The sequence below is a fragment of the Schistocerca cancellata genome, unplaced genomic scaffold, assembly GCF_023864275.1.
Source record: "Schistocerca cancellata isolate TAMUIC-IGC-003103 unplaced genomic scaffold, iqSchCanc2.1 HiC_scaffold_611, whole genome shotgun sequence".
In the NCBI taxonomy this organism is placed as follows: domain Eukaryota; kingdom Metazoa; phylum Arthropoda; class Insecta; order Orthoptera; family Acrididae; genus Schistocerca; species Schistocerca cancellata.
Genome location: NW_026046622.1, coordinates 40,273 through 68,151, shown reverse-complemented (window position 1 = coordinate 68,151; position 27,879 = coordinate 40,273). Strand labels below are relative to the sequence as shown.

At 49.2% G+C, this 27,879-nt stretch overlaps 37 non-coding genes across 37 annotated transcripts; 19 read left to right on the top strand and 18 right to left on the bottom strand.

Moving 5' to 3' along the window:
• Positions 1–533: 533 nt before the first annotated feature.
• Positions 534–606, bottom strand: Trnav-uac (transfer RNA valine (anticodon UAC)). The gene has a single exon. It is a non-coding gene; the product is annotated as a tRNA-Val (tRNA).
• Positions 607–841: 235 nt separating this feature from the next.
• Trnap-cgg (transfer RNA proline (anticodon CGG)) lies at positions 842–913 on the top strand. Its single transcript has one exon. It is a non-coding gene; the product is annotated as a tRNA-Pro (tRNA).
• A 208-nt stretch (positions 914–1,121) lies between these two features.
• Trnav-aac (transfer RNA valine (anticodon AAC)) lies at positions 1,122–1,194 on the bottom strand. The gene has a single exon. It is a non-coding gene; the product is annotated as a tRNA-Val (tRNA).
• Positions 1,195–2,694: 1,500 nt separating this feature from the next.
• On the top strand, positions 2,695–2,766 carry Trnap-ugg (transfer RNA proline (anticodon UGG)). Its single transcript has one exon. It is a non-coding gene; the product is annotated as a tRNA-Pro (tRNA).
• Positions 2,767–3,401: 635 nt separating this feature from the next.
• On the bottom strand, positions 3,402–3,474 carry Trnav-uac (transfer RNA valine (anticodon UAC)). The gene has a single exon. It is a non-coding gene; the product is annotated as a tRNA-Val (tRNA).
• Positions 3,475–3,709: 235 nt separating this feature from the next.
• Trnap-cgg (transfer RNA proline (anticodon CGG)) lies at positions 3,710–3,781 on the top strand. Its single transcript has one exon. It is a non-coding gene; the product is annotated as a tRNA-Pro (tRNA).
• Positions 3,782–3,989: 208 nt separating this feature from the next.
• On the bottom strand, positions 3,990–4,062 carry Trnav-aac (transfer RNA valine (anticodon AAC)). The gene has a single exon. It is a non-coding gene; the product is annotated as a tRNA-Val (tRNA).
• A 1,500-nt stretch (positions 4,063–5,562) lies between these two features.
• Trnap-ugg (transfer RNA proline (anticodon UGG)) lies at positions 5,563–5,634 on the top strand. Its single transcript has one exon. It is a non-coding gene; the product is annotated as a tRNA-Pro (tRNA).
• Positions 5,635–6,269: 635 nt separating this feature from the next.
• On the bottom strand, positions 6,270–6,342 carry Trnav-uac (transfer RNA valine (anticodon UAC)). Its single transcript has one exon. It is a non-coding gene; the product is annotated as a tRNA-Val (tRNA).
• A 235-nt stretch (positions 6,343–6,577) lies between these two features.
• Trnap-cgg (transfer RNA proline (anticodon CGG)) lies at positions 6,578–6,649 on the top strand. Its single transcript has one exon. It is a non-coding gene; the product is annotated as a tRNA-Pro (tRNA).
• Positions 6,650–6,857: 208 nt separating this feature from the next.
• Positions 6,858–6,930, bottom strand: Trnav-aac (transfer RNA valine (anticodon AAC)). Its single transcript has one exon. It is a non-coding gene; the product is annotated as a tRNA-Val (tRNA).
• A 1,500-nt stretch (positions 6,931–8,430) lies between these two features.
• On the top strand, positions 8,431–8,502 carry Trnap-ugg (transfer RNA proline (anticodon UGG)). The gene has a single exon. It is a non-coding gene; the product is annotated as a tRNA-Pro (tRNA).
• Positions 8,503–9,137: 635 nt separating this feature from the next.
• Trnav-uac (transfer RNA valine (anticodon UAC)) lies at positions 9,138–9,210 on the bottom strand. Its single transcript has one exon. It is a non-coding gene; the product is annotated as a tRNA-Val (tRNA).
• Positions 9,211–9,445: 235 nt separating this feature from the next.
• Trnap-cgg (transfer RNA proline (anticodon CGG)) lies at positions 9,446–9,517 on the top strand. The gene has a single exon. It is a non-coding gene; the product is annotated as a tRNA-Pro (tRNA).
• A 208-nt stretch (positions 9,518–9,725) lies between these two features.
• Trnav-aac (transfer RNA valine (anticodon AAC)) lies at positions 9,726–9,798 on the bottom strand. Its single transcript has one exon. It is a non-coding gene; the product is annotated as a tRNA-Val (tRNA).
• A 1,500-nt stretch (positions 9,799–11,298) lies between these two features.
• On the top strand, positions 11,299–11,370 carry Trnap-ugg (transfer RNA proline (anticodon UGG)). Its single transcript has one exon. It is a non-coding gene; the product is annotated as a tRNA-Pro (tRNA).
• A 635-nt stretch (positions 11,371–12,005) lies between these two features.
• On the bottom strand, positions 12,006–12,078 carry Trnav-uac (transfer RNA valine (anticodon UAC)). Its single transcript has one exon. It is a non-coding gene; the product is annotated as a tRNA-Val (tRNA).
• A 234-nt stretch (positions 12,079–12,312) lies between these two features.
• On the top strand, positions 12,313–12,384 carry Trnap-cgg (transfer RNA proline (anticodon CGG)). Its single transcript has one exon. It is a non-coding gene; the product is annotated as a tRNA-Pro (tRNA).
• A 208-nt stretch (positions 12,385–12,592) lies between these two features.
• Trnav-aac (transfer RNA valine (anticodon AAC)) lies at positions 12,593–12,665 on the bottom strand. The gene has a single exon. It is a non-coding gene; the product is annotated as a tRNA-Val (tRNA).
• Positions 12,666–14,390: 1,725 nt separating this feature from the next.
• Trnap-ugg (transfer RNA proline (anticodon UGG)) lies at positions 14,391–14,462 on the top strand. Its single transcript has one exon. It is a non-coding gene; the product is annotated as a tRNA-Pro (tRNA).
• Positions 14,463–15,405: 943 nt separating this feature from the next.
• Positions 15,406–15,477, top strand: Trnap-cgg (transfer RNA proline (anticodon CGG)). The gene has a single exon. It is a non-coding gene; the product is annotated as a tRNA-Pro (tRNA).
• Positions 15,478–15,685: 208 nt separating this feature from the next.
• Trnav-aac (transfer RNA valine (anticodon AAC)) lies at positions 15,686–15,758 on the bottom strand. The gene has a single exon. It is a non-coding gene; the product is annotated as a tRNA-Val (tRNA).
• A 1,500-nt stretch (positions 15,759–17,258) lies between these two features.
• Trnap-ugg (transfer RNA proline (anticodon UGG)) lies at positions 17,259–17,330 on the top strand. The gene has a single exon. It is a non-coding gene; the product is annotated as a tRNA-Pro (tRNA).
• A 635-nt stretch (positions 17,331–17,965) lies between these two features.
• Trnav-uac (transfer RNA valine (anticodon UAC)) lies at positions 17,966–18,038 on the bottom strand. The gene has a single exon. It is a non-coding gene; the product is annotated as a tRNA-Val (tRNA).
• Positions 18,039–18,273: 235 nt separating this feature from the next.
• Positions 18,274–18,345, top strand: Trnap-cgg (transfer RNA proline (anticodon CGG)). The gene has a single exon. It is a non-coding gene; the product is annotated as a tRNA-Pro (tRNA).
• Positions 18,346–18,553: 208 nt separating this feature from the next.
• Positions 18,554–18,626, bottom strand: Trnav-aac (transfer RNA valine (anticodon AAC)). The gene has a single exon. It is a non-coding gene; the product is annotated as a tRNA-Val (tRNA).
• Positions 18,627–20,126: 1,500 nt separating this feature from the next.
• Positions 20,127–20,198, top strand: Trnap-ugg (transfer RNA proline (anticodon UGG)). Its single transcript has one exon. It is a non-coding gene; the product is annotated as a tRNA-Pro (tRNA).
• Positions 20,199–20,833: 635 nt separating this feature from the next.
• Positions 20,834–20,906, bottom strand: Trnav-uac (transfer RNA valine (anticodon UAC)). Its single transcript has one exon. It is a non-coding gene; the product is annotated as a tRNA-Val (tRNA).
• Positions 20,907–21,141: 235 nt separating this feature from the next.
• On the top strand, positions 21,142–21,213 carry Trnap-cgg (transfer RNA proline (anticodon CGG)). Its single transcript has one exon. It is a non-coding gene; the product is annotated as a tRNA-Pro (tRNA).
• Positions 21,214–21,421: 208 nt separating this feature from the next.
• Trnav-aac (transfer RNA valine (anticodon AAC)) lies at positions 21,422–21,494 on the bottom strand. The gene has a single exon. It is a non-coding gene; the product is annotated as a tRNA-Val (tRNA).
• A 1,500-nt stretch (positions 21,495–22,994) lies between these two features.
• Positions 22,995–23,066, top strand: Trnap-ugg (transfer RNA proline (anticodon UGG)). The gene has a single exon. It is a non-coding gene; the product is annotated as a tRNA-Pro (tRNA).
• A 635-nt stretch (positions 23,067–23,701) lies between these two features.
• Positions 23,702–23,774, bottom strand: Trnav-uac (transfer RNA valine (anticodon UAC)). Its single transcript has one exon. It is a non-coding gene; the product is annotated as a tRNA-Val (tRNA).
• Positions 23,775–24,009: 235 nt separating this feature from the next.
• Positions 24,010–24,081, top strand: Trnap-cgg (transfer RNA proline (anticodon CGG)). The gene has a single exon. It is a non-coding gene; the product is annotated as a tRNA-Pro (tRNA).
• A 208-nt stretch (positions 24,082–24,289) lies between these two features.
• Trnav-aac (transfer RNA valine (anticodon AAC)) lies at positions 24,290–24,362 on the bottom strand. Its single transcript has one exon. It is a non-coding gene; the product is annotated as a tRNA-Val (tRNA).
• Positions 24,363–26,590: 2,228 nt separating this feature from the next.
• Positions 26,591–26,662, top strand: Trnap-ugg (transfer RNA proline (anticodon UGG)). The gene has a single exon. It is a non-coding gene; the product is annotated as a tRNA-Pro (tRNA).
• A 635-nt stretch (positions 26,663–27,297) lies between these two features.
• Positions 27,298–27,370, bottom strand: Trnav-uac (transfer RNA valine (anticodon UAC)). Its single transcript has one exon. It is a non-coding gene; the product is annotated as a tRNA-Val (tRNA).
• A 235-nt stretch (positions 27,371–27,605) lies between these two features.
• On the top strand, positions 27,606–27,677 carry Trnap-cgg (transfer RNA proline (anticodon CGG)). Its single transcript has one exon. It is a non-coding gene; the product is annotated as a tRNA-Pro (tRNA).
• Positions 27,678–27,879: the final 202 nt, after the last annotated feature.

Below are 27,879 nucleotides of genomic sequence, written 5' to 3'. Positions count from 1 at the left end.
TGATGAAGGGACCGTTTGATATGGCAAGAATCTGACACCAGTAAATTACATGGGTCGATTGCTGTAGAAGAGCCGACAGTAATCTTGCATGCAACGGAAAACAAAGGTTGTGTTTGCAGAACATGTGCACCGTGAGTGGAGACGAACCTCAATCGTGGAGCAGTCTACCTTCATCTGATTAGCGACGACAACAACCAAAGGGTGGGATACAAGACTGAGCGTAGTTAAGAGTTTCTCACTATTAGTTACGTTCACACTTCAACAGAGCTGTGACAAGGCGAGTGCAGTGAGCTCAGGAAAGCCAGTATGAAGCGCACTTGAAGTAGTCCTGAAGAAATGGATTATAAACTTTGCCGGCCAGAATGGAGCTACGAGCGTTCTGAGTTACTGAATACCGGTACACTATGGGAGCAAGAGCATTTGACAGTAAAATGAAGCGATATCCGTGTAGCACACGACATTTATTATCCATGCATACGCAGACGTGACGTAATCTCGGAAATGGAATCCGAAAAGGGGTTTAAAAAAAGTCGTGTTTCCGCCCGGGATCGAACCGGGGACCTTCTGCGTGTAAAGCAGACGTGATAACCGCTACACCACGGAAACGACGGCTCTGCGGCTGTTCTACCTAGAAACCCGTAGTGGCAACAGATTTTTCCTGCGTAAGCAAAGGCATCGCCTACGAGCTCCCTCCGATTCTAGAAGTTTGCTATTGTAAAAGACATCGATGAAAACAATCAAACCGCAACAGCCAGGGAAAACGCTGGGTGAGCGGCAGCTCTGCATGGTGATACCAAGAACGGAGGCGTCAGTCATGTGCAGCGCTTAGACGCTACGAACAGGCTCGTTGGTCTAGGGGTATGATTCCTGCTTCGGGTGCAGGAGGTCCCGGGTTCAAATCCCGGACGAGCCCTTGCGTTTTGTGCAAACGTGTGGCAACTACCGTCATGCCGGCGGCTGTTCCGCGCATTTCCAGCCCTCCAGGTAAGCACAAAAACCAAGTAGCCGGTTCTGAAAGAGTTTCATGTATCATCTGAGCCCTGGTGGTGGGCCGTTTGAAATTGATTTAAATGGTCACAGTAGAGATTGTAGCAAGGGTCTTGTTGAGTGCGACGAAAAAGTGTTTCCGCCCGGAATCGAACCGGGGACCTTCTGCGTGTTAGGCAGACGTGATAACCGCTACACCACGGAAACTGCTACGCTCTGTGCTCCACATCTGACACAACTTGTAGGACGATCGCAACTTTGGCGTAAAAATCACTTTGCGGAAACGCACAATGCAGGTATTTCGCATTCGTATGCAACAATCGACAGCACCCTTGCCTGTCTGAATGCCATCACGAATGAGAGCCCAAGAAGTCGTCGGAAATGCTCGCGGCCGAGTCCTCAGCAGCATCAGCTTCTCATTCTTTCCATACGAGGTACCGTCAATTCGCGCAGTCGCTATTGCAAATGATGTCACCAAAAGCAATCACTTCGTTAGCGGCGAGGAGCCCGGACTCAGCGGTAGCTCTACATGAAGGCACCAGCAGCTCCGTCAGGCCACCGCTGGCGCGCCGGCGCCCGGACCCACGACCGTCAATGACGCTGCAGTCGATGTACTTCTTAATATCGCTTTTGGAAGAAGGAAACCAGGTGTAAATCACACAGTATTTTACTGATGATCTGGAAACGCAAGTTTAGAATAAGTAGAACATTATATAAAATGTGTTGTGTGGTCGAGCGACACCCACGCCTCGCTCTCGCCAGATTATCGTTGCTGCACGGAATGATTGTTAAGGCACCGACGGCTTCAGAGTTCGTCTTCTCGAAGTTTTGCTTTTGCAGTACATTCCGCAATCTTTTCGTTATGAGTCGTCTGTTTCGGTTTCCCGATGTAGTTTTGCTCACTGCTCTCGATTTCTCTTAACCCCGAGCCACCACTAGCCGAAAATTCCGCACTGCTATCTGGTCAATCTGCAGAGCTCGATGAAGGCGTCGCGGTCGTTCCTGAGCTGATGAAACGGCCGAATCTGTAGTTGTTCCCAGATCTCTTCCACAACAACGGCCTCCCAGACGCTTGGATTACAGGAGTACGCCACTACTCCCAGCCGGAGAACTGCATTTGAAAGCGTAATAACATGAGCTACACGTAACTCCGATTTCTGTGTCTGACCTACTTTTAATGAAACTGTCGTCGATTTACTTACTACTATCGCTGCTGGACGAAGCAGATCAGGTGAAAACCATCAGTATTCTTGTAACGAAGAGGTAATGGGAATTTAGGTAAAACAATATCAAAAAAAGTTGTGTGGTGGAGCGACACGTACAGTTGGCTCTTCCTAGATGATCATTGCTGCACGGAATAATTGTTAAGGCACCGACGCCTTCAGGATTGGTCTTCTGGAAGTTTTGCTTGCAGTATATTCCGCAATCTTTTCGTTATGAGTTGGTGTTTCGGATTCCCGATGTTCTTTTGTTTAGTGCACATGCCTTCCCTTGACACTGAGAAAGCACATGACGAAAGTGAAACACCACCGTCTGTTCATCTGCAGAGCGCGATGAAATTATTCACTCTATATTCATTGCCTTTCATATTCTTCCCATCAGTGGTGAGCGCTGCCTTCAGAAAGCGCTTTTGTTTCTGATTTACATGGAAGTTAGTGTTCCTCGGAGCTGGACTGCTTGGGATTAGCTTCATTGCTACTGGCAGGTGGCTCGTTGGTCTAGGGGTATGATTCCTGCTTTGGGTGCAGGAGGTCCCGGGTTCAAATCCCGGACGAGCCCTACCGTTTTGACCGTGCTGAAGAGTAGGTGGAGCTCACCCACGTTTGCAGCTCTGCAATGAAGAATAGATGCCTGCCGCAGCACGCTTTGTGTAGCACTACGGTGATGAAGGGACCGTTTGATATGGCAAGAATCTGACACCAGTAAATTACATGGGTCGATGCTGTAGAAGAGCCGACAGTAATCTTGCATGCAACGGAAAACAAAGGTTGTGTTTGCAGAACATGTGCACCGTGAGTGGAGACGAACCTCAATCGTGGAGCAGTCTACCTTCATCTGATTAGCGACGACAACAACCAAAGGGTGGGATACAAGACTGAGCGTAGTTAAGAGTTTCTCACTATTAGTTACGTTCACACTTCAACAGAGCTGTGACAAGGCGAGTGCAGTGAGCTCAGGAAAGCCAGTATGAAGCGCACTTGAAGTAGTCCTGAAGAAATGGATTATAAACTTTGCCGGCCAGAATGGAGCTACGAGCGTTCTGAGTTACTGAATACCGGTACACTATGGGAGCAAGAGCATTTGACAGTAAAATGAAGCGATATCCGTGTAGCACACGACATTTATTATCCATGCATACGCAGACGTGACGTAATCTCGGAAATGGAATCCGAAAAGGGGTTTAAAAAAAGTCGTGTTTCCGCCCGGGATCGAACCGGGGACCTTCTGCGTGTAAAGCAGACGTGATAACCGCTACACCACGGAAACGACGGCTCTGCGGCTGTTCTACCTAGAAACCCGTAGTGGCAACAGATTTTTCCTGCGTAAGCAAAGGCATCGCCTACGAGCTCCCTCCGATTCTAGAAGTTTGCTATTGTAAAAGACATCGATGAAAACAATCAAACCGCAACAGCCAGGGAAAACGCTGGGTGAGCGGCAGCTCTGCATGGTGATACCAAGAACGGAGGCGTCAGTCATGTGCAGCGCTTAGACGCTACGAACAGGCTCGTTGGTCTAGGGGTATGATTCCTGCTTCGGGTGCAGGAGGTCCCGGGTTCAAATCCCGGACGAGCCCTTGCGTTTTGTGCAAACGTGTGGCAACTACCGTCATGCCGGCGGCTGTTCCGCGCATTTCCAGCCCTCCAGGTAAGCACAAAAACCAAGTAGCCGGTTCTGAAAGAGTTTCATGTATCATCTGAGCCCTGGTGGTGGGCCGTTTGAAATTGATTTAAATGGTCACAGTAGAGATTGTAGCAAGGGTCTTGTTGAGTGCGACGAAAAAGTGTTTCCGCCCGGAATCGAACCGGGGACCTTCTGCGTGTTAGGCAGACGTGATAACCGCTACACCACGGAAACTGCTACGCTCTGTGCTCCACATCTGACACAACTTGTAGGACGATCGCAACTTTGGCGTAAAAATCACTTTGCGGAAACGCACAATGCAGGTATTTCGCATTCGTATGCAACAATCGACAGCACCCTTGCCTGTCTGAATGCCATCACGAATGAGAGCCCAAGAAGTCGTCGGAAATGCTCGCGGCCGAGTCCTCAGCAGCATCAGCTTCTCATTCTTTCCATACGAGGTACCGTCAATTCGCGCAGTCGCTATTGCAAATGATGTCACCAAAAGCAATCACTTCGTTAGCGGCGAGGAGCCCGGACTCAGCGGTAGCTCTACATGAAGGCACCAGCAGCTCCGTCAGGCCACCGCTGGCGCGCCGGCGCCCGGACCCACGACCGTCAATGACGCTGCAGTCGATGTACTTCTTAATATCGCTTTTGGAAGAAGGAAACCAGGTGTAAATCACACAGTATTTTACTGATGATCTGGAAACGCAAGTTTAGAATAAGTAGAACATTATATAAAATGTGTTGTGTGGTCGAGCGACACCCACGCCTCGCTCTCGCCAGATTATCGTTGCTGCACGGAATGATTGTTAAGGCACCGACGGCTTCAGAGTTCGTCTTCTCGAAGTTTTGCTTTTGCAGTACATTCCGCAATCTTTTCGTTATGAGTCGTCTGTTTCGGTTTCCCGATGTAGTTTTGCTCACTGCTCTCGACTTCTCTTAACCCCGAGCCACCACTAGCCGAAAATTCCGCACTGCTATCTGGTCAATCTGCAGAGCTCGATGAAGGCGTCGCGGTCGTTCCTGAGCTGATGAAACGGCCGAATCTGTAGTTGTTCCCAGATCTCTTCCACAACAACGGCCTCCCAGACGCTTGGATTACAGGAGTACGCCACTACTCCCAGCCGGAGAACTGCATTTGAAAGCGTAATAACATGAGCTACACGTAACTCCGATTTCTGTGTCTGACCTACTTTTAATGAAACTGTCGTCGATTTACTTACTACTATCGCTGCTGGACGAAGCAGATCAGGTGAAAACCATCAGTATTCTTGTAACGAAGAGGTAATGGGAATTTAGGTAAAACAATATCAAAAAAAGTTGTGTGGTGGAGCGACACGTACAGTTGGCTCTTCCTAGATGATCATTGCTGCACGGAATAATTGTTAAGGCACCGACGCCTTCAGGATTGGTCTTCTGGAAGTTTTGCTTGCAGTATATTCCGCAATCTTTTCGTTATGAGTTGGTGTTTCGGATTCCCGATGTTCTTTTGTTTAGTGCACATGCCTTCCCTTGACACTGAGAAAGCACATGACGAAAGTGAAACACCACCGTCTGTTCATCTGCAGAGCGCGATGAAATTATTCACTCTATATTCATTGCCTTTCATATTCTTCCCATCAGTGGTGAGCGCTGCCTTCAGAAAGCGCTTTTGTTTCTGATTTACATGGAAGTTAGTGTTCCTCGGAGCTGGACTGCTTGGGATTAGCTTCATTGCTACTGGCAGGTGGCTCGTTGGTCTAGGGGTATGATTCCTGCTTTGGGTGCAGGAGGTCCCGGGTTCAAATCCCGGACGAGCCCTACCGTTTTGACCGTGCTGAAGAGTAGGTGGAGCTCACCCACGTTTGCAGCTCTGCAATGAAGAATAGATGCCTGCCGCAGCACGCTTTGTGTAGCACTACGGTGATGAAGGGACCGTTTGATATGGCAAGAATCTGACACCAGTAAATTACATGGGTCGATGCTGTAGAAGAGCCGACAGTAATCTTGCATGCAACGGAAAACAAAGGTTGTGTTTGCAGAACATGTGCACCGTGAGTGGAGACGAACCTCAATCGTGGAGCAGTCTACCTTCATCTGATTAGCGACGACAACAACCAAAGGGTGGGATACAAGACTGAGCGTAGTTAAGAGTTTCTCACTATTAGTTACGTTCACACTTCAACAGAGCTGTGACAAGGCGAGTGCAGTGAGCTCAGGAAAGCCAGTATGAAGCGCACTTGAAGTAGTCCTGAAGAAATGGATTATAAACTTTGCCGGCCAGAATGGAGCTACGAGCGTTCTGAGTTACTGAATACCGGTACACTATGGGAGCAAGAGCATTTGACAGTAAAATGAAGCGATATCCGTGTAGCACACGACATTTATTATCCATGCATACGCAGACGTGACGTAATCTCGGAAATGGAATCCGAAAAGGGGTTTAAAAAAAGTCGTGTTTCCGCCCGGGATCGAACCGGGGACCTTCTGCGTGTAAAGCAGACGTGATAACCGCTACACCACGGAAACGACGGCTCTGCGGCTGTTCTACCTAGAAACCCGTAGTGGCAACAGATTTTTCCTGCGTAAGCAAAGGCATCGCCTACGAGCTCCCTCCGATTCTAGAAGTTTGCTATTGTAAAAGACATCGATGAAAACAATCAAACCGCAACAGCCAGGGAAAACGCTGGGTGAGCGGCAGCTCTGCATGGTGATACCAAGAACGGAGGCGTCAGTCATGTGCAGCGCTTAGACGCTACGAACAGGCTCGTTGGTCTAGGGGTATGATTCCTGCTTCGGGTGCAGGAGGTCCCGGGTTCAAATCCCGGACGAGCCCTTGCGTTTTGTGCAAACGTGTGGCAACTACCGTCATGCCGGCGGCTGTTCCGCGCATTTCCAGCCCTCCAGGTAAGCACAAAAACCAAGTAGCCGGTTCTGAAAGAGTTTCATGTATCATCTGAGCCCTGGTGGTGGGCCGTTTGAAATTGATTTAAATGGTCACAGTAGAGATTGTAGCAAGGGTCTTGTTGAGTGCGACGAAAAAGTGTTTCCGCCCGGAATCGAACCGGGGACCTTCTGCGTGTTAGGCAGACGTGATAACCGCTACACCACGGAAACTGCTACGCTCTGTGCTCCACATCTGACACAACTTGTAGGACGATCGCAACTTTGGCGTAAAAATCACTTTGCGGAAACGCACAATGCAGGTATTTCGCATTCGTATGCAACAATCGACAGCACCCTTGCCTGTCTGAATGCCATCACGAATGAGAGCCCAAGAAGTCGTCGGAAATGCTCGCGGCCGAGTCCTCAGCAGCATCAGCTTCTCATTCTTTCCATACGAGGTACCGTCAATTCGCGCAGTCGCTATTGCAAATGATGTCACCAAAAGCAATCACTTCGTTAGCGGCGAGGAGCCCGGACTCAGCGGTAGCTCTACATGAAGGCACCAGCAGCTCCGTCAGGCCACCGCTGGCGCGCCGGCGCCCGGACCCACGACCGTCAATGACGCTGCAGTCGATGTACTTCTTAATATCGCTTTTGGAAGAAGGAAACCAGGTGTAAATCACACAGTATTTTACTGATGATCTGGAAACGCAAGTTTAGAATAAGTAGAACATTATATAAAATGTGTTGTGTGGTCGAGCGACACCCACGCCTCGCTCTCGCCAGATTATCGTTGCTGCACGGAATGATTGTTAAGGCACCGACGGCTTCAGAGTTCGTCTTCTCGAAGTTTTGCTTTTGCAGTACATTCCGCAATCTTTTCGTTATGAGTCGTCTGTTTCGGTTTCCCGATGTAGTTTTGCTCACTGCTCTCGATTTCTCTTAACCCCGAGCCACCACTAGCCGAAAATTCCGCACTGCTATCTGGTCAATCTGCAGAGCTCGATGAAGGCGTCGCGGTCGTTCCTGAGCTGATGAAACGGCCGAATCTGTAGTTGTTCCCAGATCTCTTCCACAACAACGGCCTCCCAGACGCTTGGATTACAGGAGTACGCCACTACTCCCAGCCGGAGAACTGCATTTGAAAGCGTAATAACATGAGCTACACGTAACTCCGATTTCTGTGTCTGACCTACTTTTAATGAAACTGTCGTCGATTTACTTACTACTATCGCTGCTGGACGAAGCAGATCAGGTGAAAACCATCAGTATTCTTGTAACGAAGAGGTAATGGGAATTTAGGTAAAACAATATCAAAAAAAGTTGTGTGGTGGAGCGACACGTACAGTTGGCTCTTCCTAGATGATCATTGCTGCACGGAATAATTGTTAAGGCACCGACGCCTTCAGGATTGGTCTTCTGGAAGTTTTGCTTGCAGTATATTCCGCAATCTTTTCGTTATGAGTTGGTGTTTCGGATTCCCGATGTTCTTTTGTTTAGTGCACATGCCTTCCCTTGACACTGAGAAAGCACATGACGAAAGTGAAACACCACCGTCTGTTCATCTGCAGAGCGCGATGAAATTATTCACTCTATATTCATTGCCTTTCATATTCTTCCCATCAGTGGTGAGCGCTGCCTTCAGAAAGCGCTTTTGTTTCTGATTTACATGGAAGTTAGTGTTCCTCGGAGCTGGACTGCTTGGGATTAGCTTCATTGCTACTGGCAGGTGGCTCGTTGGTCTAGGGGTATGATTCCTGCTTTGGGTGCAGGAGGTCCCGGGTTCAAATCCCGGACGAGCCCTACCGTTTTGACCGTGCTGAAGAGTAGGTGGAGCTCACCCACGTTTGCAGCTCTGCAATGAAGAATAGATGCCTGCCGCAGCACGCTTTGTGTAGCACTACGGTGATGAAGGGACCGTTTGATATGGCAAGAATCTGACACCAGTAAATTACATGGGTCGATGCTGTAGAAGAGCCGACAGTAATCTTGCATGCAACGGAAAACAAAGGTTGTGTTTGCAGAACATGTGCACCGTGAGTGGAGACGAACCTCAATCGTGGAGCAGTCTACCTTCATCTGATTAGCGACGACAACAACCAAAGGGTGGGATACAAGACTGAGCGTAGTTAAGAGTTTCTCACTATTAGTTACGTTCACACTTCAACAGAGCTGTGACAAGGCGAGTGCAGTGAGCTCAGGAAAGCCAGTATGAAGCGCACTTGAAGTAGTCCTGAAGAAATGGATTATAAACTTTGCCGGCCAGAATGGAGCTACGAGCGTTCTGAGTTACTGAATACCGGTACACTATGGGAGCAAGAGCATTTGACAGTAAAATGAAGCGATATCCGTGTAGCACACGACATTTATTATCCATGCATACGCAGACGTGACGTAATCTCGGAAATGGAATCCGAAAAGGGGTTTAAAAAAAGTCGTGTTTCCGCCCGGGATCGAACCGGGGACCTTCTGCGTGTAAAGCAGACGTGATAACCGCTACACCACGGAAACGACGGCTCTGCGGCTGTTCTACCTAGAAACCCGTAGTGGCAACAGATTTTTCCTGCGTAAGCAAAGGCATCGCCTACGAGCTCCCTCCGATTCTAGAAGTTTGCTATTGTAAAAGACATCGATGAAAACAATCAAACCGCAACAGCCAGGGAAAACGCTGGGTGAGCGGCAGCTCTGCATGGTGATACCAAGAACGGAGGCGTCAGTCATGTGCAGCGCTTAGACGCTACGAACAGGCTCGTTGGTCTAGGGGTATGATTCCTGCTTCGGGTGCAGGAGGTCCCGGGTTCAAATACCGGACGAGCCCTTGCGTTTTGTGCAAACGTGTGGCAACTACCGTCATGCCGGCGGCTGTTCCGCGCATTTCCAGCCCTCCAGGTAAGCACAAAAACCAAGTAGCCGGTTCTGAAAGAGTTTCATGTATCATCTGAGCCCTGGTGGTGGGCCGTTTGAAATTGATTTAAATGGTCACAGTAGAGATTGTAGCAAGGGTCTTGTTGAGTGCGACGAAAAAGTGTTTCCGCCCGGAATCGAACCGGGGACCTTCTGCGTGTTAGGCAGACGTGATAACCGCTACACCACGGAAACTGCTACGCTCTGTGCTCCACATCTGACACAACTTGTAGGACGATCGCAACTTTGGCGTAAAAATCACTTTGCGGAAACGCACAATGCAGGTATTTCGCATTCGTATGCAACAATCGACAGCACCCTTGCCTGTCTGAATGCCATCACGAATGAGAGCCCAAGAAGTCGTCGGAAATGCTCGCGGCCGAGTCCTCAGCAGCATCAGCTTCTCATTCTTTCCATACGAGGTACCGTCAATTCGCGCAGTCGCTATTGCAAATGATGTCACCAAAAGCAATCACTTCGTTAGCGGCGAGGAGCCCGGACTCAGCGGTAGCTCTACATGAAGGCACCAGCAGCTCCGTCAGGCCACCGCTGGCGCGCCGGAGCCCGGACCCACGACCGTCAATGACGCTGCAGTCGATGTACTTCTCAATATCGCTTTTGGAAGAAGGAAACCAGGTGTAAATCACACAGTATTTTACTGATGATCTGGAAACGCAAGTTTAGAATAAGTAGAACATTATATAAAATGTGTTGTGTGGTCGAGCGACACCCACGCCTCGCTCTCGCCAGATTATCGTTGCTGCGCGGAATGATTGTTAAGGCACCGACGGCTTCAGAGTTCGTCTTCTCGAAGTTTTGCTTTTGCAGTACATTCCGCAATCTTTTCGTTATGAGTCGTCTGTTTCGGTTTCCCGATGTAGTTTTGCTCACTGCTCTCGACTTCTCTTAACCCCGAGCCACCACTAGCCGAAAATTCCGCACTGCTATCTGGTCAATCTGCAGAGCTCGATGAAGGCGTCGCGGTCGTTCCTGAGCTGATGAAACGGCCGAATCTGTAGTTGTTCCCAGATCTCTTCCACAACAACGGCCTCCCAGACGCTTGGATTACAGGAGTACGCCACTACTCCCAGCCGGAGAACTGCATTTGAAAGCGTAATAACATGAGCTACACGTAACTCCGATTTCTGTGTCTGACCTACTTTTAATGAAACTGTCGTCGATTTACTTACTACTATCGCTGCTGGACGAAGCAGATCAGGTGAAAACCATCAGTATTCTTGTAACGAAGAGGTAATGGAAATTTAGGTAAAACAATATCAAAAAAAGTTGTGTGGTGGAGCGACACGTACAGTTGGCTCTTCCTAGATGATCATTGCTGCATGGAATAATTGTTAAGGCACCGACGCCTTCAGGAGTGGTCTTCTGGAAGTTTTGCTTGCAGTATATTCCGCAATCTTTTCGTTATGAGTTGGTGTTTCGGATTCCCGATGTTCTTTTGTTTAGTGCACATGCCTTCCCTTGACACTGAGAAAGCACATGACGAAAGTGAAACACCACCGTCTGTTCATCTGCAGAGCGCGATGAAATTATTCACTCTATATTCATTGCCTTTCATATTCTTCCCATCAGTGGTGAGCGCTGCCTTCAGAAAGCGCTTTTGTTTCTGATTTACATGGAAGTTAGTGTTCCTCGGAGCTGGACTGCTTGGGATTAGCTTCATTGCTACTGGCAGGTGGCTCGTTGGTCTAGGGGTATGATTCCTGCTTTGGGTGCAGGAGGTCCCGGGTTCAAATCCCGGACGAGCCCTACCGTTTTGACCGTGCTGAAGAGTAGGTGGAGCTCACCCACGTTTGCAGCTCTGCAATGAAGAATAGATGCCTGCCGCAGCACGCTTTGTGTAGCACTACGGTGATGAAGGGACCGTTTGATATGGCAAGAATCTGACACCAGTAAATTACATGGGTCGATGCTGTAGAAGAGCCGACAGTAATCTTGCATGCAACGGAAAACAAAGGTTGTGTTTGCAGAACATGTGCACCGTGAGTGGAGACGAACCTCAATCGTGGAGCAGTCTACCTTCATCTGATTAGCGACGACAACAACCAAAGGGTGGGATACAAGACTGAGCGTAGTTAAGAGTTTCTCACTATTAGTTACGTTCACACTTCAACAGAGCTGTGACAAGGCGAGTGCAGTGAGCTCAGGAAAGCCAGTATGAAGCGCACTTGAAGTAGTCCTGAAGAAATGGATTATAAACTTTGCCGGCCAGAATGGAGCTACGAGCGTTCTGAGTTACTGAATACCGGTACACTATGGGAGCAAGAGCATTTGACAGTAAAATGAAGCGATATCCGTGTAGCACACGACATTTATTATCCATGCATACGCAGACGTGACGTTATCTCGGAAATGGAATCCGAAAAGGGGTTTAAAAAAAGTCGTGTTTCCGCCCGGGATCGAACCGGGGACCTTCTGCGTGTAAAGCAGACGTGATAACCGCTACACCACGGAAACGACGGCTGTGCGGCCGTTCTACCTAGAAACCCGTAGTGGCAACAGATTTTTCCTGCGTAAGCAAAGGCATCGCCTACGAGCTCCCTCCGATTCTAGAAGTTGCTATTGTAAAAGACATCGATGAAAACAATCAAACCGCAACAGCCAGGGAAAACGCTGGGTGAGCGGCAGCTCTGCATGGTGATACCAAGAACGGAGGCGTCAGTCATGTGCAGCGCTTAGACGCTACGAACAGGCTCGTTGGTCTAGGGGTATGATTCCTGCTTCGGGTGCAGGAGGTCCCGGGTTCAAATCCCGGACGAGCCCTTGCGTTTTGTGCAAACGTGTGGCAACTACCGTCATGCCGGCGGCTGTTCCGCGCATTTCCAGCCCTCCAGGTAAGCACAAAAACCAAGTAGCCGGTTCTGAAAGAGTTTCATGTATCATCTGAGCCCTGGTGGTGGGCCGTTTGAAATTGATTTAAATGGTCACAGTAGAGATTGTAGCAAGGGTCTTGTTGAGTGCGACGAAAAAGTGTTTCCGCCCGGAATCGAACCGGAGACCTTCTGCGTGTTAGGCAGACGTGATAACCGCTACACCACGGAAACTGCTACGCTCTGTGCTCCACATCTGACACAACTTGTAGGACGATCGCAACTTTGGCGTAAAAATCACTTTGCGGAAACGCACAATGCAGGTATTTCGCATTCGTATGCAACAATCGACAGCACCCTTGCCTGTCTGAATGCCATCACGAATGAGAGCCCAAGAAGTCGTCGGAAATGCTCGCGGCCGAGTCCTCAGCAGCATCAGCTTCTCATTCTTTCCATACGAGGTACCGTCAATTCGCGCAGTCGCTATTGCAAATGATGTCACCAAAAGCAATCACTTCGTTAGCGGCGAGGAGCCCGGACTCAGCGGTAGCATTCGCATTCGTATGCAACAATCGACAGCACCCTTGCCTGTCTGAATGCCATCACGAATGAGAGCCCAAGAAGTCGTCGGAAATGCTCGCGGCCGAGTCCTCAGCAGCATCAGCTTCTCATTCTTTCCATACGAGGTACCGTCAATTCGCGCAGTCGCTATTGCAAATGATGTCACCAAAAGCAATCACTTCGTTAGCGGCGAGGAGCCCGGACTCAGCGGTAGCTCTACATGAAGGCACCAGCAGCTCCGTCAGGCCACCGCTGGCGCGCCGGCGCCCGGACCCACGACCGTCAATGACGCTGCAGTCGATGTACTTCTTAATATCGCTTTTGGAAGAAGGAAACCAGGTGTAAATCACACAGTATTTTACTGATGATCTGGAAACGCAAGTTTAGAATAAGTAGAACATTATATAAAATGTGTTGTGTGGTCGAGCGACACCCACGCCTCGCTCTCGCCAGATTATCGTTGCTGCGCGGAATGATTGTTAAGGCACCGACGGCTTCAGAGTTCGTCTTCTCGAAGTTTTGCTTTTGCAGTACATTCCGCAATCTTTTCGTTATGAGTCGTCTGTTTCGGTTTCCCGATGTAGTTTTGCTCACTGCTCTCGACTTCTCTTAACCCCGAGCCACCACTAGCCGAAAATTCCGCACTGCTATCTGGTCAATCTGCAGAGCTCGATGAAGGCGTCGCGGTCGTTCCTGAGCTGATGAAACGGCCGAATCTGTAGTTGTTCCCAGATCTCTTCCACAACAACGGCCTCCCAGACGCTTGGATTACAGGAGTACGCCACTACTCCCAGCCGGAGAACTGCATTTGAAAGCGTAATAACATGAGCTACACGTAACTCCGATTTCTGTGTCTGACCTACTTTTAATGAAACTGTCGTCGATTTACTTACTACTATCGCTGCTGGACGAAGCAGATCAGGTGAAAACCATCAGTATTCTTGTAACGAAGAGGTAATGGGAATTTAGGTAAAACAATATCAAAAAAAGTTGTGTGGTGGAGCGACACGTACAGTTGGCTCTTCCTAGATGATCATTGCTGCACGGAATAATTGTTAAGGCACCGACGCCTTCAGGATTGGTCTTCTGGAAGTTTTGCTTGCAGTATATTCCGCAATCTTTTCGTTATGAGTTGGTGTTTCGGATTCCCGATGTTCTTTTGTTTAGTGCACATGCCTTCCCTTGACACTGAGAAAGCACATGACGAAAGTGAAACACCACCGTCTGTTCATCTGCAGAGCGCGATGAAATTATTCACTCTATATTCATTGCCTTTCATATTCTTCCCATCAGTGGTGAGCGCTGCCTTCAGAAAGCGCTTTTGTTTCTGATTTACATGGAAGTTAGTGTTCCTCGGAGCTGGACTGCTTGGGATTAGCTTCATTGCTACTGGCAGGTGGCTCGTTGGTCTAGGGGTATGATTCCTGCTTTGGGTGCAGGAGGTCCCGGGTTCAAATCCCGGACGAGCCCTACCGTTTTGACCGTGCTGAAGAGTAGGTGGAGCTCACCCACGTTTGCAGCTCTGCAATGAAGAATAGATGCCTGCCGCAGCACGCTTTGTGTAGCACTACGGTGATGAAGGGACCGTTTGATATGGCAAGAATCTGACACCAGTAAATTACATGGGTCGATGCTGTAGAAGAGCCGACAGTAATCTTGCATGCAACGGAAAACAAAGGTTGTGTTTGCAGAACATGTGCACCGTGAGTGGAGACGAACCTCAATCGTGGAGCAGTCTACCTTCATCTGATTAGCGACGACAACAACCAAAGGGTGGGATACAAGACTGAGCGTAGTTAAGAGTTTCTCACTATTAGTTACGTTCACACTTCAACAGAGCTGTGACAAGGCGAGTGCAGTGAGCTCAGGAAAGCCAGTATGAAGCGCACTTGAAGTAGTCCTGAAGAAATGGATTATAAACTTTGCCGGCCAGAATGGAGCTACGAGCGTTCTGAGTTACTGAATACCGGTACACTATGGGAGCAAGAGCATTTGACAGTAAAATGAAGCGATATCCGTGTAGCACACGACATTTATTATCCATGCATACGCAGACGTGACGTAATCTCGGAAATGGAATCCGAAAAGGGGTTAAAAAAGAGTCGTGTTTCCGCCCGGGATCGAACCGGGGACCTTGCTGCGTGTAATGCAGAGCGTGATACCGCTACACCACGGATAACGGACGGCTCTGCGGCTGTTGTTTCATCGATGTCTTTACAATAGAAAATCGGGGGCTCGTAGTGGCAACAGATTTTCCTGCGTATCCGATTCTAGAAGTTTGCTATTGTAAAAGACATCGATGAAAACAATCAAACCGCAACAGCCAGGGAAAACGCTGGGTGAGCGGCAGCTCTGCATGGTGATACCAAGAACGGAGGCGTCAGTCATGTGCAGCGCTTAGACGCTACGAACAGGCTCGTTGGTCTAGGGGTATGATTCCTGCTTCGGGTGCAGGAGGTCCCGGATTCAAATCCCGGACGAGCCCTTGCGTTTTGTGCAAACGTGTGGCAACTACCGTCATGCCGGCGGCTGTTCCGCGCATTTCCAGCCCTCCAGGTAAGCACAAAAACCAAGTAGCCGGTTCTGAAAGAGTTTCATGTATCATCTGAGCCCTGGTGGTGGGCCGTTTGAAATTGATTTAAATGGTCACAGTAGAGATTGTAGCAAGCGTCTTGTTGAGTGCGACGAAAAAGTGTTTCCGCCCGGAATCGAACCGGGGACCTTCTGCGTGTTAGGCAGACGTGATAACCGCTACACCACGGAAACTGCTACGCTCTGTGCTCCACATCTGACACAACTTGTAGGACGATCGCAACTTTGGCGTAAAAATCACTTTGCGGAAACGCACAATGCAGGTATTTCGCATTCGTATGCAACAATCGACAGCACCCTTGCCTGTCTGAATGCCATCACGAATGAGAGCCCAAGAAGTCGTCGGAAATGCTCGCGGCCGAGTCCTCAGCAGCATCAGCTTCTCATTCTTTCCATACGAGGTACCGTCAATTCGCGCAGTCGCTATTGCAAATGATGTCACCAAAAGCAATCACTTCGTTAGCGGCGAGGAGCCCGGACTCAGCGGTAGCTCTACATGAAGGCACCAGCAGCTCCGTCAGGCCACCGCTGGCGCGCCGGCGCCCGGACCCACGACCGTCAATGACGCTGCAGTCGATGTACTTCTTAATATCGCTTTTGGAAGAAGGAAACCAGGTGTAAATCACACAGTATTTTACTGATGATCTGGAAACGCAAGTTTAGAATAAGTAGAACATTATATAAAATGTGTTGTGTGGTCGAGCGACACCCACGCCTCGCTCTCGCCAGATTATCGTTGCTGCGCGGAATGATTGTTAAGGCACCGACGGCTTCAGAGTTCGTCTTCTCGAAGTTTTGCTTTTGCAGTACATTCCGCAATCTTTTCGTTATGAGTCGTCTGTTTCGGTTTCCCGATGTAGTTTTGCTCACTGCTCTCGACTTCTCTTAACCCCGAGCCACCACTAGCCGAAAATTCCGCACTGCTATCTGGTCAATCTGCAGAGCTCGATGAAGGCGTCGCGGTCGTTCCTGAGCTGATGAAACGGCCGAATCTGTAGTTGTTCCCAGATCTCTTCCACAACAACGGCCTCCCAGACGCTTGGATTACAGGAGTACGCCACTACTCCCAGCCGGAGAACTGCATTTGAAAGCGTAATAACATGAGCTACACGTAACTCCGATTTCTGTGTCTGACCTACTTTTAATGAAACTGTCGTCGATTTACTTACTACTATCGCTGCTGGACGAAGCAGATCAGGTGAAAACCATCAGTATTCTTGTAACGAAGAGGTAATGGGAATTTAGGTAAAACAATATCAAAAAAAGTTGTGTGGTGGAGCGACACGTACAGTTGGCTCTTCCTAGATGATCATTGCTGCACGGAATAATTGTTAAGGCACCGACGCCTTCAGGATTGGTCTTCTGGAAGTTTTGCTTGCAGTATATTCCGCAATCTTTTCGTTATGAGTTGGTGTTTCGGATTCCCGATGTTCTTTTGTTTAGTGCACATGCCTTCCCTTGACACTGAGAAAGCACATGACGAAAGTGAAACACCACCGTCTGTTCATCTGCAGAGCGCGATGAAATTATTCACTCTATATTCATTGCCTTTCATATTCTTCCCATCAGTGGTGAGCGCTGCCTTCAGAAAGCGCTTTTGTTTCTGATTTACATGGAAGTTAGTGTTCCTCGGAGCTGGACTGCTTGGGATTAGCTTCATTGCTACTGGCAGGTGGCTCGTTGGTCTAGGGGTATGATTCCTGCTTTGGGTGCAGGAGGTCCCGGGTTCAAATCCCGGACGAGCCCTACCGTTTTGACCGTGCTGAAGAGTAGGTGGAGCTCACCCACGTTTGCAGCTCTGCAATGAAGAATAGATGCCTGCCGCAGCACGCTTTGTGTAGCACTACGGTGATGAAGGGACCGTTTGATATGGCAAGAATCTGACACCAGTAAATTACATGGGTCGATGCTGTAGAAGAGCCGACAGTAATCTTGCATGCAACGGAAAACAAAGGTTGTGTTTGCAGAACATGTGCACCGTGAGTGGAGACGAACCTCAATCGTGGAGCAGTCTACCTTCATCTGATTAGCGACGACAACAACCAAAGGGTGGGATACAAGACTGAGCGTAGTTAAGAGTTTCTCACTATTAGTTACGTTCACACTTCAACAGAGCTGTGACAAGGCGAGTGCAGTGAGCTCAGGAAAGCCAGTATGAAGCGCACTTGAAGTAGTCCTGAAGAAATGGATTATAAACTTTGCCGGCCAGAATGGAGCTACGAGCGTTCTGAGTTACTGAATACCGGTACACTATGGGAGCAAGAGCATTTGACAGTAAAATGAAGCGATATCCGTGTAGCACACGACATTTATTATCCATGCATACGCAGACGTGACGTAATCTCGGAAATGGAATCCGAAAAGGGGTTTAAAAAAAGTCGTGTTTCCGCCCGGGATCGAACCGGGGACCTTCTGCGTGTAAAGCAGACGTGATAACCGCTACACCACGGAAACGACGGCTCTGCGGCTGTTCTACCTAGAAACCCGTAGTGGCAACAGATTTTTCCTGCGTAAGCAAAGGCATCGCCTACGAGCTCCCTCCGATTCTAGAAGTTTGCTATTGTAAAAGACATCGATGAAAACAATCAAACCGCAACAGCCAGGGAAAACGCTGGGTGAGCGGCAGCTCTGCATGGTGATACCAAGAACGGAGGCGTCAGTCATGTGCAGCGCTTAGACGCTACGAACAGGCTCGTTGGTCTAGGGGTATGATTCCTGCTTCGGGTGCAGGAGGTCCCGGGTTCAAATCCCGGACGAGCCCTTGCGTTTTGTGCAAACGTGTGGCAACTACCGTCATGCCGGCGGCTGTTCCGCGCATTTCCAGCCCTCCAGGTAAGCACAAAAACCAAGTAGCCGGTTCTGAAAGAGTTTCATGTATCATCTGAGCCCTGGTGGTGGGCCGTTTGAAATTGATTTAAATGGTCACAGTAGAGATTGTAGCAAGGGTCTTGTTGAGTGCGACGAAAAAGTGTTTCCGCCCGGAATCGAACCGGGGACCTTCTGCGTGTTAGGCAGACGTGATAACCGCTACACCACGGAAACTGCTACGCTCTGTGCTCCACATCTGACACAACTTGTAGGACGATCGCAACTTTGGCGTAAAAATCACTTTGCGGAAACGCACAATGCAGGTATTTCGCATTCGTATGCAACAATCGACAGCACCCTTGCCTGTCTGAATGCCATCACGAATGAGAGCCCAAGAAGTCGTCGGAAATGCTCGCGGCCGAGTCCTCAGCAGCATCAGCTTCTCATTCTTTCCATACGAGGTACCGTCAATTCGCGCAGTCGCTATTGCAAATGATGTCACCAAAAGCAATCACTTCGTTAGCGGCGAGGAGCCCGGACTCAGCGGTAGCTCTACATGAAGGCACCAGCAGCTCCGTCAGGCCACCGCTGGCGCGCCGGCGCCCGGACCCACGACCGTCAATGACGCTGCAGTCGATGTACTTCTCAATATCGCTTTTGGAAGAAGGAAACCAGGTGTAAATCACACAGTATTTTACTGATGATCTGGAAACGCAAGTTTAGAATAAGTAGAACATTATATAAAATGTGTTGTGTGGTCGAGCGACACCCACGCCTCGCTCTCGCCAGATTATCGTTGCTGCACGGAATGATTGTTAAGGCACCGACGGCTTCAGAGTTCGTCTTCTCGAAGTTTTGCTTTTGCAGTACATTCCGCAATCTTTTCGTTATGAGTCGTCTGTTTCGGTTTCCCGATGTAGTTTTGCTCACTGCTCTCGACTTCTCTTAACCCCGAGCCACCACTAGCCGAAAATTCCGCACTGCTATCTGGTCAATCTGCAGAGCTCGATGAAGGCGTCGCGGTCGTTCCTGAGCTGATGAAACGGCCGAATCTGTAGTTGTTCCCAGATCTCTTCCACAACAACGGCCTCCCAGACGCTTGGATTACAGGAGTACGCCACTACTCCCAGCCGGAGAACTGCATTTGAAAGCGTAATAACATGAGCTACACGTAACTCCGATTTCTGTGTCTGACCTACTTTTAATGAAACTGTCGTCGATTTACTTACTACTATCGCTGCTGGACGAAGCAGATCAGGTGAAAACCATCAGTATTCTTGTAACGAAGAGGTAATGGAAATTTAGGTAAAACAATATCAAAAAAAGTTGTGTGGTGGAGCGACACGTACAGTTGGCTCTTCCTAGATGATCATTGCTGCACGGAATAATTGTTAAGGCACCGACGCCTTCAGGAGTGGTCTTCTGGAAGTTTTGCTTGCAGTATATTCCGCAATCTTTTCGTTATGAGTTGGTGTTTCGGATTCCCGATGTTCTTTTGTTTAGTGCACATGCCTTCCCTTGACACTGAGAAAGCACATGACGAAAGTGAAACACCACCGTCTGTTCATCTGCAGAGCGCGATGAAATTATTCACTCTATATTCATTGCCTTTCATATTCTTCCCATCAGTGGTGAGCGCTGCCTTCAGAAAGCGCTTTTGTTTCTGATTTACATGGAAGTTAGTGTTCCTCGGAGCTGGACTGCTTGGGATTAGCTTCATTGCTACTGGCAGGTGGCTCGTTGGTCTAGGGGTATGATTCCTGCTTTGGGTGCAGGAGGTCCCGGGTTCAAATCCCGGACGAGCCCTACCGTTTTGACCGTGCTGAAGAGTAGGTGGAGCTCACCCACGTTTGCAGCTCTGCAATGAAGAATAGATGCCTGCCGCAGCACGCTTTGTGTAGCACTACGGTGATGAAGGGACCGTTTGATATGGCAAGAATCTGACACCAGTAAATTACATGGGTCGATGCTGTAGAAGAGCCGACAGTAATCTTGCATGCAACGGAAAACAAAGGTTGTGTTTGCAGAACATGTGCACCGTGAGTGGAGACGAACCTCAATCGTGGAGCAGTCTACCTTCATCTGATTAGCGACGACAACAACCAAAGGGTGGGATACAAGACTGAGCGTAGTTAAGAGTTTCTCACTATTAGTTACGTTCACACTTCAACAGAGCTGTGACAAGGCGAGTGCAGTGAGCTCAGGAAAGCCAGTATGAAGCGCACTTGAAGTAGTCCTGAAGAAATGGATTATAAACTTTGCCGGCCAGAATGGAGCTACGAGCGTTCTGAGTTACTGAATACCGGTACACTATGGGAGCAAGAGCATTTGACAGTAAAATGAAGCGATATCCGTGTAGCACACGACATTTATTATCCATGCATACGCAGACGTGACGTAATCTCGGAAATGGAATCCGAAAAGGGGTTTAAAAAAAGTCGTGTTTCCGCCCGGGATCGAACCGGGGACCTTCTGCGTGTAAAGCAGACGTGATAACCGCTACACCACGGAAACGACGGCTCTGCGGCTGTTCTACCTAGAAACCCGTAGTGGCAACAGATTTTTCCTGCGTAAGCAAAGGCATCGCCTACGAGCTCCCTCCGATTCTAGAAGTTTGCTATTGTAAAAGACATCGATGAAAACAATCAAACCGCAACAGCCAGGGAAAACGCTGGGTGAGCGGCAGCTCTGCATGGTGATACCAAGAACGGAGGCGTCAGTCATGTGCAGCGCTTAGACGCTACGAACAGGCTCGTTGGTCTAGGGGTATGATTCCTGCTTCGGGTGCAGGAGGTCCCGGGTTCAAATCCCGGACGAGCCCTTGCGTTTTGTGCAAACGTGTGGCAACTACCGTCATGCCGGCGGCTGTTCCGCGCATTTCCAGCCCTCCAGGTAAGCACAAAAACCAAGTAGCCGGTTCTGAAAGAGTTTCATGTATCATCTGAGCCCTGGTGGTGGGCCGTTTGAAATTGATTTAAATGGTCACAGTAGAGATTGTAGCAAGGGTCTTGTTGAGTGCGACGAAAAAGTGTTTCCGCCCGGAATCGAACCGGGGACCTTCTGCGTGTTAGGCAGACGTGATAACCGCTACACCACGGAAACTGCTACGCTCTGTGCTCCACATCTGACACAACTTGTAGGACGATCGCAACTTTGGCGTAAAAATCACTTTGCGGAAACGCACAATGCAGGTATTTCGCATTCGTATGCAACAATCGACAGCACCCTTGCCTGTCTGAATGCCATCACGAATGAGAGCCCAAGAAGTCGTCGGAAATGCTCGCGGCCGAGTCCTCAGCAGCATCAGCTTCTCATTCTTTCCATACGAGGTACCGTCAATTCGCGCAGTCGCTATTGCAAATGATGTCACCAAAAGCAATCACATCGTTAGCGGCGAGGAGCCCGGACTCAGCGGTAGCTCTACATGAAGGCACCAGCAGCTCCGTCAGGCCACCGCTGGCGCGCCGGCGCCCGGACCCACGACCGTCAATGACGCTGCAGTCGATGTACTTCTTAATATCGCTTTTGGAAGAAGGAAACCAGGTGTAAATCACACAGTATTTTACTGATGATCTGGAAACGCAAGTTTAGAATAAGTAGAACATTATATAAAATGTGTTGTGTGGTCGAGCGACACCCACGCCTCGCTCTCGCCAGATTATCGTTGCTGCACGGAATGATTGTTAAGGCACCGACGGCTTCAGAGTTCGTCTTCTCGAAGTTTTGCTTTTGCAGTACATTCCGCAATCTTTTCGTTATGAGTCGTCTGTTTCGGTTTCCCGATGTAGTTTTGCTCACTGCTCTCGACTTCTCTTAACCCCGAGCCACCACTAGCCGAAAATTCCGCACTGCTATCTGGTCAATCTGCAGAGCTCGATGAAGGCGTCGCGGTCGTTCCTGAGCTGATGAAACGGCCGAATCTGTAGTTGTTCCCAGATCTCTTCCACAACAACGGCCTCCCAGACGCTTGGATTACAGGAGTACGCCACTACTCCCAGCCGGAGAACTGCATTTGAAAGCGTAATAACATGAGCTACACGTAACTCCGATTTCTGTGTCTGACCTACTTTTAATGAAACTGTCGTCGATTTACTTACTACTATCGCTGCTGGACGAAGCAGATCAGGTGAAAACCATCAGTATTCTTGTAACGAAGAGGTAATGGGAATTTAGGTAAAACAATATCAAAAAAAGTTGTGTGGTGGAGCGACACGTACAGTTGGCTCTTCCTAGATGATCATTGCTGCACGGAATAATTGTTAAGGCACCGACGCCTTCAGGAGTGGTCTTCTGGAAGTTTTGCTTGCAGTATATTCCGCAATCTTTTCGTTATGAGTTGGTGTTTCGGATTCCCGATGTTCTTTTGTTTAGTGCACATGCCTTCCCTTGACACTGAGAAAGCACATGACGAAAGTGAAACACCACCGTCTGTTCATCTGCAGAGCGCGATGAAATTATTCACTCTATATTCATTGCCTTTCATATTCTTCCCATCAGTGGTGAGCGCTGCCTTCAGAAAGCGCTTTTGTTTCTGATTTACATGGAAGTTAGTGTTCCTCGGAGCTGGACTGCTTGGGATTAGCTTCATTGCTACTGGCAGGTGGCTCGTTGGTCTAGGGGTATGATTCCTGCTTTGGGTGCAGGAGGTCCCGGGTTCAAATCCCGGACGAGCCCTACCGTTTTGACCGTGCTGAAGAGTAGGTGGAGCTCACCCACGTTTGCAGCTCTGCAATGAAGAATAGATGCCTGCCGCAGCACGCTTTGTGTAGCACTACGGTGATGAAGGGACCGTTTGATATGGCAAGAATCTGACACCAGTAAATTACATGGGTCGATGCTGTAGAAGAGCCGACAGTAATCTTGCATGCAACGGAAAACAAAGGTTGTGTTTGCAGAACATGTGCACCGTGAGTGGAGACGAACCTCAATCGTGGAGCAGTCTACCTTCATCTGATTAGCGACGACAACAACCAAAGGGTGGGATACAAGACTGAGCGTAGTTAAGAGTTTCTCACTATTAGTTACGTTCACACTTCAACAGAGCTGTGACAAGGCGAGTGCAGTGAGCTCAGGAAAGCCAGTATGAAGCGCACTTGAAGTAGTCCTGAAGAAATGGATTATAAACTTTGCCGGCCAGAATGGAGCTACGAGCGTTCTGAGTTACTGAATACCGGTACACTATGGGAGCAAGAGCATTTGACAGTAAAATGAAGCGATATCCGTGTAGCACACGACATTTATTATCCATGCATACGCAGACGTGACGTAATCTCGGAAATGGAATCCGAAAAGGGGTTTAAAAAAAGTCGTGTTTCCGCCCGGGATCGAACCGGGGACCTTCTGCGTGTAAAGCAGACGTGATAACCGCTACACCACGGAAACGACGGCTCTGCGGCTGTTCTACCTAGAAACCCGTAGTGGCAACAGATTTTTCCTGCGTAAGCAAAGGCATCGCCTACGAGCTCCCTCCGATTCTAGAAGTTTGCTATTGTAAAAGACATCGATGAAAACAATCAAACCGCAACAGCCAGGGAAAACGCTGGGTGAGCGGCAGCTCTGCATGGTGATACCAAGAACGGAGGCGTCAGTCATGTGCAGCGCTTAGACGCTACGAACAGGCTCGTTGGTCTAGGGGTATGATTCCTGCTTCGGGTGCAGGAGGTCCCGGGTTCAAATCCCGGACGAGCCCTTGCGTTTTGTGCAAACGTGTGGCAACTACCGTCATGCCGGCGGCTGTTCCGCGCATTTCCAGCCCTCCAGGTAAGCACAAAAACCAAGTAGCCGGTTCTGAAAGAGTTTCATGTATCATCTGAGCCCTGGTGGTGGGCCGTTTGAAATTGATTTAAATGGTCACAGTAGAGATTGTAGCAAGGGTCTTGTTGAGTGCGACGAAAAAGTGTTTCCGCCCGGAATCGAACCGGGGACCTTCTGCGTGTTAGGCAGACGTGATAACCGCTACACCACGGAAACTGCTACGCTCTGTGCTCCACATCTGACACAACTTGTAGGACGATCGCAACTTTGGCGTAAAAATCACTTTGCGGAAACGCACAATGCAGGTATTTCGCATTCGTATGCAACAATCGACAGCACCCTTGCCTGTCTGAATGCCATCACGAATGAGAGCCCAAGAAGTCGTCGGAAATGCTCGCGGCCGAGTCCTCAGCAGCATCAGCTTCTCATTCTTTCCATACGAGGTACCGTCAATTCGCGCAGTCGCTATTGCAAATGATGTCACCAAAAGCAATCACTTCGTTAGCGGCGAGGAGCCCGGAATCGAACCGGGGACCTTCTGCGTGTTAGGCAGACGTGATAACCGCTACACCACGGAAACTGCTACGCTCTGTGCCCCACATCTGACACAACTTGTAGGACGATCGCAACTTTGGCGTAAAAATCACTTTGCGGAAACGCACAATGCAGGTATTTCGCATTCGTATGCAACAATCGACAGCACCCTTGCCTGTCTGAATGCCATCACGAATGAGAGCCCAAGAAGTCGTCGGAAATGCTCGCGGCCGAGTCCTCAGCAGCATCAGCTTCTCATTCTTTCCATACGAGGTACCGTCAATTCGCGCAGTCGCTATTGCAAATGATGTCACCAAAAGCAATCACTTCGTTAGCGGCGAGGAGCCCGGAATCGAACCGGGGACCTTCTGCGTGTTAGGCAGACGTGATAACCGCTACACCACGGAAACTGCTACGCTCTGTGCCCCACATCTGACACAACTTGTAGGACGATCGCAACTTTGGCGTAAAAATCACTTTCCGGAAACGCACAATGCAGGTATTTCGCATTCGTATGCAACAATCGACAGCACCCTTGCCTGTCTGAATGCCATCACGAATGAGAGCCCAAGAAGTCGTCGGAAATGCTCGCGGCCGAGTCCTCAGCAGCATCAGCTTCTCATTCTTTCCATACGAGGTACCGTCAATTCGCGCAGTCGCTATTGCAAATGATGTCACCAAAAGCAATCACTTCGTTAGCGGCGAGGAGCCCGGACTCAGCGGTAGCTCTACATGAAGGCACCAGCAGCTCCGTCAGGCCACCGCTGGCGCGCCGGCGCCCGGACCCACGACCGTCAATGACGCTGCAGTCGATGTACTTCTTAATATCGCTTTTGGAAGAAGGAAACCAGGTGTAAATCACACAGTATTTTACTGATGATCTGGAAACGCAAGTTTAGAATAAGTAGAACATTATATAAAATGTGTTGTGTGGTCGAGCGACACCCACGCCTCGCTCTCGCCAGATTATCGTTGCTGCACGGAATGATTGTTAAGGCACCGACGGCTTCAGAGTTCGTCTTCTCGAAGTTTTGCTTTTGCAGTACATTCCGCAATCTTTTCGTTATGAGTCGTCTGTTTCGGTTTCCCGATGTAGTTTTGCTCACTGCTCTCGACTTCTCTTAACCCCGAGCCACCACTAGCCAAAAATTCCGCACTGCTATCTGGTCAATCTGCAGAGCTCGATGAAGGCGTCGCGGTCGTTCCTGAGCTGATGAAACGGCCGAATCTGTAGTTGTTCCCAGATCTCTTCCACAACAACGGCCTCCCAGACGCTTGGATTACAGGAGTACGCCACTACTCCCAGCCGGAGAACTGCATTTGAAAGCGTAATAACATGAGCTACACGTAACTCCGATTTCTGTGTCTGACCTACTTTTAATGAAACTGTCGTCGATTTACTTACTACTATCGCTGCTGGACGAAGCAGATCAGGTGAAAACCATCAGTATTCTTGTAACGAAGAGGTAATGGAAATTTAGGTAAAACAATATCAAAAAAAGTTGTGTGGTGGAGCGACACGTACAGTTGGCTCTTCCTAGATGATCATTGCTGCACGGAATAATTGTTAAGGCACCGACGCCTTCAGGAGTGGTCTTCTGGAAGTTTTGCTTGCAGTATATTCCGCAATCTTTTCGTTATGAGTTGGTGTTTCGGATTCCCGATGTTCTTTTGTTTAGTGCACATGCCTTCCCTTGACACTGAGAAAGCACATGACGAAAGTGAAACACCACCGTCTGTTCATCTGCAGAGCGCGATGAAATTATTCACTCTATATTCATTGCCTTTCATATTCTTCCCATCAGTGGTGAGCGCTGCCTTCAGAAAGCGCTTTTGTTTCTGATTTACATGGAAGTTAGTGTTCCTCGGAGCTGGACTGCTTGGGATTAGCTTCATTGCTACTGGCAGGTGGCTCGTTGGTCTAGGGGTATGATTCCTGCTTTGGGTGCAGGAGGTCCCGGGTTCAAATCCCGGACGAGCCCTACCGTTTTGACCGTGCTGAAGAGTAGGTGGAGCTCACCCACGTTTGCAGCTCTGCAATGAAGAATAGATGCCTGCCGCAGCACGCTTTGTGTAGCACTACGGTGATGAAGGGACCGTTTGATATGGCAAGAATCTGACACCAGTAAATTACATGGGTCGATGCTGTAGAAGAGCCGACAGTAATCTTGCATGCAACGGAAAACAAAGGTTGTGTTTGCAGAACATGTGCACCGTGAGTGGAGACGAACCTCAATCGTGGAGCAGTCTACCTTCATCTGATTAGCGACGACAACAACCAAAGGGTGGGATACAAGACTGAGCGTAGTTAAGAGTTTCTCACTATTAGTTACGTTCACACTTCAACAGAGCTGTGACAAGGCGAGTGCAGTGAGCTCAGGAAAGCCAGTATGAAGCGCACTTGAAGTAGTCCTGAAGAAATGGATTATAAACTTTGCCGGCCAGAATGGAGCTACGAGCGTTCTGAGTTACTGAATACCGGTACACTATGGGAGCAAGAGCATTTGACAGTAAAATGAAGCGATATCCGTGTAGCACACGACATTTATTATCCATGCATACGCAGACGTGACGTAATCTCGGAAATGGAATCCGAAAAGGGGTTTAAAAAAAGTCGTGTTTCCGCCCGGGATCGAACCGGGGACCTTCTGCGTGTAAAGCAGACGTGATAACCGCTACACCACGGAAACGACGGCTCTGCGGCTGTTCTACCTAGAAACCCGTAGTGGCAACAGATTTTTCCTGCGTAAGCAAAGGCATCGCCTACGAGCTCCCTCCGATTCTAGAAGTTTGCTATTGTAAAAGACATCGATGAAAACAATCAAACCGCAACAGCCAGGGAAAACGCTGGGTGAGCGGCAGCTCTGCATGGTGATACCAAGAACGGAGGCGTCAGTCATGTGCAGCGCTTAGACGCTACGAACAGGCTCGTTGGTCTAGGGGTATGATTCCTGCTTCGGGTGCAGGAGGTCCCGGGTTCAAATCCCGGACGAGCCCTTGCGTTTTGTGCAAACGTGTGGCAACTACCGTCATGCCGGCGGCTGTTCCGCGCATTTCCAGCCCTCCAGGTAAGCACAAAAACCAAGTAGCCGGTTCTGAAAGAGTTTCATGTATCATCTGAGCCCTGGTGGTGGGCCGTTTGAAATTGATTTAAATGGTCACAGTAGAGATTGTAGCAAGGGTCTTGTTGAGTGCGACG